The sequence below is a fragment of the Ambystoma mexicanum genome (genome assembly GCF_040938575.1).
Source record: "Ambystoma mexicanum isolate Mex_15411 chromosome 12 unlocalized genomic scaffold, UKY_AmexF1_1 Mex_chr12_unloc.1, whole genome shotgun sequence".
Classification (NCBI taxonomy): Eukaryota; Metazoa; Chordata; class Amphibia; order Caudata; family Ambystomatidae; genus Ambystoma; species Ambystoma mexicanum.
This window is the reverse complement of record NW_027182322.1, coordinates 8,125,525-8,136,271: the sequence shown is the minus strand read 5'-3', so window position 1 is coordinate 8,136,271 and position 10,747 is coordinate 8,125,525. Positions and strand designations below refer to the sequence as shown.

General features: G+C 43.5%; 1 non-coding gene across 1 annotated transcript; it reads left to right on the top strand.

Moving 5' to 3' along the window:
• Nucleotides 1-5,659: 5,659 nt before the first annotated feature.
• Nucleotides 5,660-5,742, top strand: TRNAL-CAG (transfer RNA leucine (anticodon CAG)). The gene has a single exon. It is a non-coding gene; the product is annotated as a tRNA-Leu (tRNA).
• Nucleotides 5,743-10,747: the final 5,005 nt, after the last annotated feature.

Sequence of the window (10,747 nt, the reverse complement as noted above, 5' to 3'; positions counted from 1 at the left end):
AGTCAATGGAGTCCTTCAAACAAAAAAAAACTGACAACATGAATGTTTTACCTCACAGTACATGTCTTACTGTTTCTTTAAGAATGTGAGAGTTGCTTCAAAAGAGCAACCTACTATGTGTGTGAGCCAAACCAAAGGCAAGAAAGAGAAGGGAGGAAACGGGCTTTGACACTCAGTCACACCCTTTGCTGACTTTATGGTGTTCTGTAAATCATTCAGTAGTTATAGCATTCAGATCTGTGCTGGCCAGGAGAAATGTACACTCATTTATGTATTACAACTTTCTACTTGCAACCGTTTCTGACTGAACAGCATTTATACTAAAACTTGGAAAAAAGGGAAAGGGAAGTGGTATTTAAAAATGTGAGGAAGGGAGTGAAAATGTGCAACGCCGGGCTGTTAAAAGGTTTTGAATTAAAAGCAGAGTCTGCAAAATAGGACAGTAATGACACGTAGACAGCCTGACACTGAAATGATGCAATGGCAGTATTGCTAATCACGAAGTACCATTCACCAGACCGCATAGTTTATCTGTTCAGTGGGCAGTTAGAATCTCTTCTTCTTTCTTACATGTGTGCACAATACTTTCCAGCTTCTCCTTCATCTCACTTCGCCGTTGTTTTCTTTCCAGCAGAATAAGATTGGCTTTCCCAGGCAGGGTCATAATATGTCTCAGAAAAGTTTTTTGCACTTTAAAATTACCACAGTAGTGATTTGGCACAGTGCAAAGCGTAGTTACAGAACATACCATGTAGCAATCTCTCTTCCCAGTTGTGATTTACAACCTCAAATCTCCATGACAAACACATCTGCTTTAAAGAGTGGCCTGGGACCATTTGAAGAATCGCACCAGTTTCAATTTATAATCCTTAAAAAAGATTAACATGGACTACGTGGATGAGATAGATACGCCCTTACTACAGGCATCTGAGTATAGTGGACAGACTGATCTCTTCATCCTTCCAATGCCAGTAAATTCAGAGTTAGCAAAGTGGGTAATAACCTGCTAAGAGATAGGGCTATGAATTACTTGTGCATGTGCTACCATAATTATGATTGTCTCGCTAAAAAAGCAAATGGATCTCTTTGAACTCAGAGCAGTTGCCCTGTGGGGTGTAATCAAAGACTCCAAACCAACGGAACTGAAGTGGCCACTGAAAAAATGACCTGGCAGCCTTTATAGAAAAACCTTCACACAGAAAATTGGCCTATCATGGCAGACTGTGGGGTTTCAGCAAGTAACACAAGGAAGGGCCATGTGAAAAAGTCCTACCAGTCATTACAAAAAGAAAATCACCATTCTAATTCACAAGTGGCAGGAGAAATTCAAAGGTCCCGTTCACATGAAAAACAGGAGTTTCAAACATTGTCACCAAAATGGCTTTGCATGTGTCTTTGCAGCTTAAAGCAAGACATGATAAAAATATGCCCCAGCTAACATTGGTGAAAAGACATAGTTTGTGTTGACAAGATGTAATGTATATTATGCTTCACATGCAAAATACCGGCAAACATTTCAAAAGAAAAGCCCACTTTGTTTCCATGAAAGGTTCCTGTAGGCGTTGTGGGGCAACTGTCACAAAGGACTCCCCCACCGAAAGCCTGACTTCCATCCCAGCTGTTTACAACTGCAATAAAGTGGCCACTAAGGGTGTTGAAAAAAAAACTTCCCCCGGACTGGGAGTCTCTGAAAGCTCATTTCCGTGCAGGTAGGTGACCTAGCCAGTGCATGACCTGAATTTAGGGGGGAGGTGTGAACGCAGGGGCTGCAATCAAGGCCAAACCCTGAACAAAATACAGGAAAATAGAAGCTTTCTTGATTGAAATGGTGGTCCCCTACAGATAAGAGGACAGCAGTGGGGATCTCTGTGTTGGCCGGTGCATCCAAGGTATTTACGATCTGCAGTCTATACTTCAAACAACAAAGGGACTAATACAAAAAAAACTCTGGTCACAGGCTGGCCCAGAGTGGCAAATGGCCTGGAGACCAGAGAGCTACAATTTGCATAACAGGACGATTTGCTTTAATTTAAAAGTACTATTATCATTTAGGCATTTTTCTCAGCAACCATAAATTGTACTGCCTTTATGTTCATGTCATTGTTCAGATAATTTCCAGGCGATTTTGTTGAAATAAAATTCATCCACCTGCAACTTAGGGGATTGTAATGAACGGCTAAAATGTGTACTTGGCTGCTCTGAACATGTTCTGAATTTGAGAGTTGGCGAACTGGCAGAGGGTAAAATTAGGAATGTGCGGAGTAAATTGCATGTTCCTAAGGATTATGCTTTTTGTAAAAATGGCCGCAAATTGAAAAACGATAATGCAAAATGGTGCGGGAGACAAACAGATTGTGTGCGGCAGCAATGGCCTTTACTTTCATTCGGGGCGGGGAGGCACAGCACAAAACTGCCGCATCTCTGCCCACAGAACACTGACAGTTCACCACCGCTAGGTCCGGGAACCTTGTCGGGGGTGTGCGGACCGCCGCACGACATCCTGTCTCCTTTTTTTGTATCCCATTCTTTTTCAAGCTCTGAACATGGAGCATTTTTTGTTTCACCGCTGGTTAGACCGGGTTAACTCAGAGGGCTTGGATGACCAACCACAGGCTAAAACGGCCGATTGCTGGTCGGGAGCCGGACCAGGCACTCGCCTTCCATATTTTCTTATTTTTGATGCTCCGATCACAGAGCGAGCCTCCTTCTCGCCCAGGCAGGCTGCACAGATGCTGCAGTGAAGCAGCAGCCCTGTGCCACCTCAACTGTTTCCAACTTTTATCACAGCGTTTCCATAGCTCACCAACTTGGCATCCTGGGCATGCATCATAGGGGCACTGACTCTCCATGGCCTACCAACAAGGGGGTCTCCCACAGTCGGATTGAGTGCGGCGCCGATGACCGCCAGATGAAAGCCGCATCAGTGGTGGTAGGACGACGGGCAGCCAACACGGCAGGCTCGTGAAACCTTTGTCCCCATTGTTGCGACTGGACCTGCGGTAATGCAGGCTAGTCGGACCATCGCTGGGGCACCCATATATGCATTCACAGAGACAGGTGTGGGCTGGCTCACAGGTACACAGGCCAGCCCAAGGGCTACTGGGGGCACCCAGCATACGCACACACAGTTCCCGCTGCAGGGATCACCCTGTTCTCCGTGGCCACACAGACTTACATGGCAGTCATGGTCACACGACTGCATCGTGGCCTGGGGGCACCCAGCGCATGCACAATGATCTGGATCCATTCAGATTCAGTGGTGCTGCAGGGGCTGTGCTCACACAGCATCATCCTGCAGGGGAGACAGAGTTGACATGCAGGGGCTCTGCCTGGAACACAGGGAGTGGGGACAGAGTTCCCTCACAGGGGCTCTGCCATCATGAAGGGCTTTGCACAGGCAGGCACTCTGCCTGGAAGGCCGCGCTGGCGCAGAGCAGAATAACACGCTGCAGGCAGGAGTCTGGAGGTCTTGACTTGAGAACGAGAAACTGCGTGTCCCTTTTATTGGGTTACCAATGAAATGTATGCCTCAAGAAACCTATGGGGGCATGTACCTGGTCACTCTACACGAGAAAAAATCTCTTCTCAATTATTCAATATTGATCAGGAAAGTATTACTTCATTTAAATCAAAATTTCAAGAAACAGAAAAAACACTTTGTAAATCTCTTTTACAGACAATTTTATTCTTAGTTCATACAATGTTTTTGACAACCAGAATTACAGCATTCATTAAACAAAATAGTTGTACACACTAAGATTTTCATCAAATAAAAAAGCAACAGTTCTTAGCAGAAAATAATGTCATTCAGAAAGAATTCTGCAAAATGTGCTGAATTTATAGTTTTAAGTGTCAATTCAACAGAAAGGTTTTTTTTCCCCACACAATCACAATCACATGTTGTTAATCCACTAGGCGTTTCGGGGTTATCTTGACCCCTTCTTCATGTGCTGATGTGATTTGTATTATTTTCACTATTTCGTAAAACAAATTTCAAAGAAAACAAAGATATGTACTAGGTTTGTCTCTGTAGCATAGTGAACACCAATATATCATGAAAAAAATTTGAGACACCCTAAGAGTGAATTTCACTGACCTTGGAAGTATCCAGGGTCTATATAGCCATCACTGACTCTCGTGTCACTTCTGATTCTTGCCACTGGTTGATAATTGCTGGTAGTCTGGTATTGTAACCATCCTCAATGGTCCTGTCCCAATGGTCTAGCAAAATGTTGCACCCACTCTATGAAGAAGGAATAATCACATGCCCAAATTATCAAAACCTGCACTCAATACTGCCTCCCTGCACCCAGCGCTCACTAAATCCAATGGCTAAAATAAATGCCTCAAGGAAAACTTACCCACAGCTCGAGACTTTCCAAAAAGCAACTCGGGAACGGCGAATCAGCTGCAAACACAGCCTCCCGTCCCGCGGTGCGTTTGTATTAGATATTTCAATGTGTCACATGATCGTAACTCGGATCACGTGACCAGGAAACGTATGTTTCTTGAAGGACTATTGCCCCAATTTCTCTGCCCCAACGTGGTATATCTACCTAAAAAACACCACGTTTGGTATATGTAATATTATTGCCGCTATTACTCATACAAAAGGGCTTGATGTGTAATGAAGGACACAGTCCCTGTACCGTTGTGCCGCCTCAAGTGATCCCAAAGTGATCACGTGATGACGTGTCTGTGATGAGACACGCCAGCAAGGGATTTATGTGCCGTCTGTTATTGTTATAGCTGCGCCTCCTGTTAAAGATAAGTGTGAAAGTCTACTGCCGGGATATATTACTGCTGAGATTCAATACAGGTTCAGTTTGGGAAGATCACATAATGAACGCCAATTCTCTTATTACGTTCACGGGCAAGCTCTTCCTGCTTTGTATCATGGTAAGTAAAAATTCATAATCTACTAACATATATCCGATATGATGCTCACTATGGAGCACCATGTCCTAATTAAGGGTAGATCATCTAGTGAATATGAACAGAATCAACTCTAATCTATGAACATATTTTGGGTTAATCACATGCTGCACGGACACGTGATACCGCACAAGCATTAAGCAGGGACTTGTCATTTCTTAAAGGGGAGCACACCACAGTGCTGATCAGATTCCCACATACCTCACCAGTCTCCCCCATCCCTTATCAATGCCCTTCAGACAATGAAGGGGCTGTGTCCTGAGACACCTGGCAAGTAATACGATTCCTTGAGTAATACGAATACAGACAATCCTCAAAAAATATATTAGGGCAACTATTAAGATCACTCTGCGTTCAACAGGCTCCTACTGATTGGTTGTCGCTACCTTTTCTTGTTATGCAATAGAAAGTTACTCATTAGAGAAACTGGATCCTATTCTTTGCTTCTGTACATTACACCTATGTGTATGTGCGATGAAGTGGTGAGAGATGCAAAGAATGGAAAATAACATAAAAAGACGTGTGCAAACTCATCTGCGTGGATCACCATTATAACCATGCGAGGCAAATGATACTGTGCAAATATGTGTTAATTTGTGAGTTATTATGATTCCAAATCCCAAGATTATCAGTCATTTCACCAGTAATTAAAAGAATTGCAAAGGAGTGACTTGACATTGGTACATGGTGATAACTGCAGACCTTGTCATGCGCTGGTCAGTTCCTCAGGATGGCCGAGCGGTCTAAGGCGCTGCGTTCAGGTCGCAGTCTCCTCTGGAGGAGTGGGTTCGAATCCCACTTCTGACATGAAGTATTTTAGTAAATAACTATATAGTCTTAATAGTGTCTGCATCCAGGAACACAATTATGTGCAACATTGTTGTCGGCTCTTCCTAGAATAGTTGTTTTCTAATGCCTCGTGAAATAGATTGTAAATGAACTTCTTTATGAGAGTGAATAATATTTACTTTCTGTCATTTTGAATCAGGTTGGGAATAGTTGCAGCTTCACTCTAAATGTCTCCTGCCACAAGTCATGTGAATTTTGAAACATTATTGTCTTTCTATCCCTGTGGAATATTTTCTGTGTTGGTCTCAACATAAGCAGGCCCTCCATTTACAATTGCACACTTTCATATTCACTCTCCCTTTAGATATCCACCCTAACACGTTCAAATGCTATCTTTAAAAACACAATAAGCATACAAACTAAGCAGTGGTTAAAGTGAGCAGAAAAGGTCGGGAGCGGCTACCACTACTTTCATTTTGTACTGTTAACAGTTCTACTACTTTTGTAATCATTTTAATCATCCCGGAACTGTTCTTTGTGAAGTTAAATCACATTTCTCTACTTTACAATCCAATAGCAGTAAAGGCTAAACTGAAGTATGTTTCAACTTGATTGGCTGTCAACCAGTAATGAAAAATGTGTTGTATGTTGCTCCTTTCCTGCCTACTCTTTTCCCCGCCAGGGTCACTGTTCGACTACTTTTTTGGATGCACTTCTTCCAATGAAACTAAGCCACCTACACATGGCTATTGTACGCCCCTAACACCTTCTTCTTACACTGATTGCTTAAGGTCTACGATATTCCTGGATGCTGCCCACACAAGTTAACCCTTTTTCACAATCAAGGGTGGAACATTGTGCTTTTGAGGGTGCTGATCTGTGCGCCCGGGCCATTGATCACTGACAATCCTCCAAGTTTTTGGAGGAGGTGGAGGCACTGGTGAGGTCTTAGAAGTAGAAGAGGACAGAGGCAGGGGAGGGAGGTCCTCAAACGGACTACCCCAGAGATACATTGGAGAGGCAGGTAGACATGTCCATCATGTGGTAGGAGGGGACTGCTGCAGCTAGAACCCTGAAGGAGGTGTTTGGAATGGAGGAAGTTCACAAAGCAGGGTGAGGATACAGCTGCAAATGAGGGGGGTCGACTGACTGGAGAAGACTTAAGGGGGGGTTGATCAGCCTGCGAAAGTGCCACAGCAGAAGGTAGACCTACTTGATTGAGAGGATGAGAGGCATACATAAGAAGAGGTGGCGGTAGTATATGTGCCTCTTCTAGCCATAGAGGAGAGGGAAAGCCTGGAGTTGCTGTGGAGTGGTGACCTGAAACACACTATAACACATTACACAGAATGCTTAATAGTGGTACTATTTTATCCTGCCATGAGGGAAGACCACCCACGTGAGAGGATCTTGAGGTCTTCTGCATTGTGGAGGGCTGTGAGAAGAGGCTCAAGTGGGACAACAAGCCAAGCAGCTAGGGGGGGGGCATAGCCTAGGGATTATGCCCATGAGGACTCATGTGCAGCGGTGGCACAGAACGGTGCACCAGGCACACTTGTCCTCAAAGGCTTGTAACAATGCAGCAACCACTATGTGGCAAAGGAGAAAGAAAGGGTGTTTAGGGTTTGCCAAACCAACACATTGAGTATATTGTTTAAAGTAACAGACAGTTGCAACGAATGCACATATCAAATCAACCCAATTCAAAGAAAGAAAATGAAAACACAAAAAGTGCGTAATTCGGTGGAAAAAACATAACACATTATAAAACAATGAAAAGAGGGAGGAGAGAGAAAAAAGACAAAAGAACAACAAAATTATTCAGTGAGAGAAGATGCTCATGGTAATCAGCCAGAAATACATGTATAAGGCCACTGACTGTTAAAATTGTACCTTAATCTTGGCTAGTGTGTATTTTGAATACTAGAGAAAAATGCAAAATTAAAAAATGTTTTATCAAGTGGCAACTTAATGAATCGAATACGATAAAAAGAGGGGTTGCAAATATGTTGCGTCATAGAAAATTGTTTTAATATTATATATATAGTTTTATCCCACTTACCAAAGGTAGAAGTTGAGTAATCTGACAAAGTTAGGCGTGGGCTCCCTATAAAGCAAAAGACGGGATGGCTATTTATGTAGGAACCAGTACTTTCACTGCTATGTGGGGAACTGGAGCCAAACGGGAACCCTCTGTGTGCCGAGTATAACTCGGAGATGTGAGGGAAGCAACAGTGAAAACGCCCGTGCACAGGCGAGTCACCACAGAGTTAATGGGAAAACAAGAGCGCCATGATGGACTAGTGTAGATATCATGTAAAGGAAATCATTAAGGCTACTCCATATAGACAAGGATATGTTTGAGGTGTGCGTATGCCGGAAATAAATTGCGCATGGTAAATGCACAAATAGAATTGGAATTACAAAAAAATAGTTTGTAATAAATGGTTTGTTTTGCTATTGAATCATGCTTAACAAATGTTTTCGTTGTACATCATTGTTTTATAATTTTGCACAAGCAGCCTCAGTAGAAGAGCGGGAAGCTCGAAACACGTGTCAGGCTGCACCAATTCTGATTAAAACCACTCATTTAATTTACAATTGCTTATTATTCTATGTGTGTGCGCAGTTTGAGAGCAAACCCTTTCTTTCTCTAATTCCAATTTCCAGTGGGAATTTGGCAGGCTCCTACTCAAGCTCTCAGCCGCAGCCCTATCACAGCCACATAAGTTACCGTTCTATGCGCTGTATCCTGCTGGCCTTTTCTGCCACTTTTTCTTCAAACCACTATGTGGCAAACCAACTTCTGGTGCACCAGTAGTCCAGGTATGAATATCTGTTTCTAAACCATCAATCAGCCCCACACCTCTAGTACACGAGAAGGGATCCAAACAGATTGGAAGAATAATCAAATTATAAACCTCCTTGTCCAATTTTGGTAACGTGGACAGAATGGCAGGCTTATCTCCGAAAGAATGTGGATCATTGATTAGTTGCAACACAGCAAAAATACAATTATTACCCAATGATAAAAGGGACTGTCAGGTCAAGGTGTATAACAATATCTACTTTATTATTATCACAACAGACAGTTTTAGCAACACTACGAAATACAGCTCACCCTGTAAAGGAATGCAGAGGACAGACAGTTTCAAAGAAGGAAATGGATTTACTCTGGATACTGACAGGAGGGTGGTCGGTATAGTAAATAATCGCAACAGTTCAAGTATACTTGGCTTCAGCAGAAAGGAAGCAATGGGTCTTAACATTTCTCTAGAGGCCTTTGGAGAAGGACCAGGGGGACACAGAACCACAATGTCCCTTGTGCTTGTAGATGTTCTTGGTGCTCGACTGGGTCGAGGCAGTTTTAGGGTGCTTTGCAGCTTCTGTGACAGAGTTCGAGACGGGAGACTGCTGTGGGTATCAGTCAGCAGGCAGTTCGATGAGCAAAGCTGGATGGACGGCTGCAGGCTGGCCTACACGGCAGCTCGGGGTCAGGAATCATTGTCTGGATGGTGGTTCTGAAGCACTGGTCGAGGTGTCGCAGACGTCTTTCAAGGACTGCAGCATTGCAGTCGGTTGCCGCTCGAGGGACTCGACTGGCTCGAAAATTTCCTTTAATGCAGACTTCAGTAGATGCTTGTCAATACACTTCACTGGGCATGTGTCGTCCTTTAAGGCAGACAGCCCAAAGCTGAGGATTGTGTTTCAGGTATCTGCCTTGTCCTTGGTTTAGAGTTCAGAGAGTCTCTGGCACTTCCCACCTAGGAAGGTTGCTGCAGAACCTAGCAGGGCACGCTGTGTGCTGGCTGGGTGCTAATTCTGTAGCTGCTGGAGCGTCCTCTGGATTCAGGATCTCCCACTGTTCCCTGGTAGATGTTAAGGGGAGGAATCTTGCTTCCCTCTTGGAAGTCCTGTTCATCCTTCACTTGCGGAAGATGTAAGGCAGACTGTACCTTCAGCGGATTTATGTGATTACTGTGCCCAAGTTACTGGGAGCCCCAAAAAATGTTGACTTTTATTTTTATGTTGACCCTCTTTTCACCCCATATATTTCAAGGGGGAAGCCCCTGCAGCACCCCCTACATGTATTAAATACTATACCCATCCCCTCACATATATATATATATATAAGGTGTTTAAAGGGGGTCGCCATTTTAAAAAAGGTCAACATTTTGGGGGACGCAGTAATTGTACAATCCCACTTCAGGGATTGGTGAAGGGTACGCCTGCCTTAATTATCCAATCCTTGGTCCTCACATGTATGCGTGAGGTCATAACCGGAGTGCTTTGCAACAGATAAGGTAAAGGGGTGGAAACATGTACTACTAAGTCCCACCCATCTTCCTGTCTGTTTTGGATCAAAGCGTCCCTCTGGTTAATGGGGCTCTCCCTTGAAGATGCCGCGAGACCAGACTTTCTGGCTCCAGCAAACCACATATTTGTATCTTCTTAATGAGGTAGCCCTGTGGGGATGAGTACTGTAAACACGCAATCCCAGCCATGGCATTTCACTGTCAGTCGATACTGAGGGCTGGAGCTAGCTTTAGGTTGACACAGTGCATATGAAAGGTTTGTAGGTTTCCTGTCTCCTTTGTTAGCCTCTGCAGTCAGGCCCCACCTGGGCCTTGTTGATTTATTCTCTGATTACTATGTTGTACATGTGATATATATCTATCCCCCAGCCCAAAATCTGCACTCCAAATCAGAGTATTTCACCCATTTTTATTACAAAACGTTTTGGTGAATTTACACGGAATTTGAAAGAAAATGCAACTTTTACACGTGTCATTTTGCAGCAACATGTTTTAAACTTTCCACTACGTTTTCAATTGTATGTTCTTGGTAATCCATTGCTGGGGATTGTTAGTATCTATGTATTGTTGCTATAGTGAGAAATTACATTTACCGTAAAGTTTTAACCGCACATTAATTATTTATTTGTCAATTTCTGAGTGTCATTTCATAACATTTCAAGGGGTTTAAAATCAGTTTTCCATTTGGAGAGGGAAGGTCAGATTTT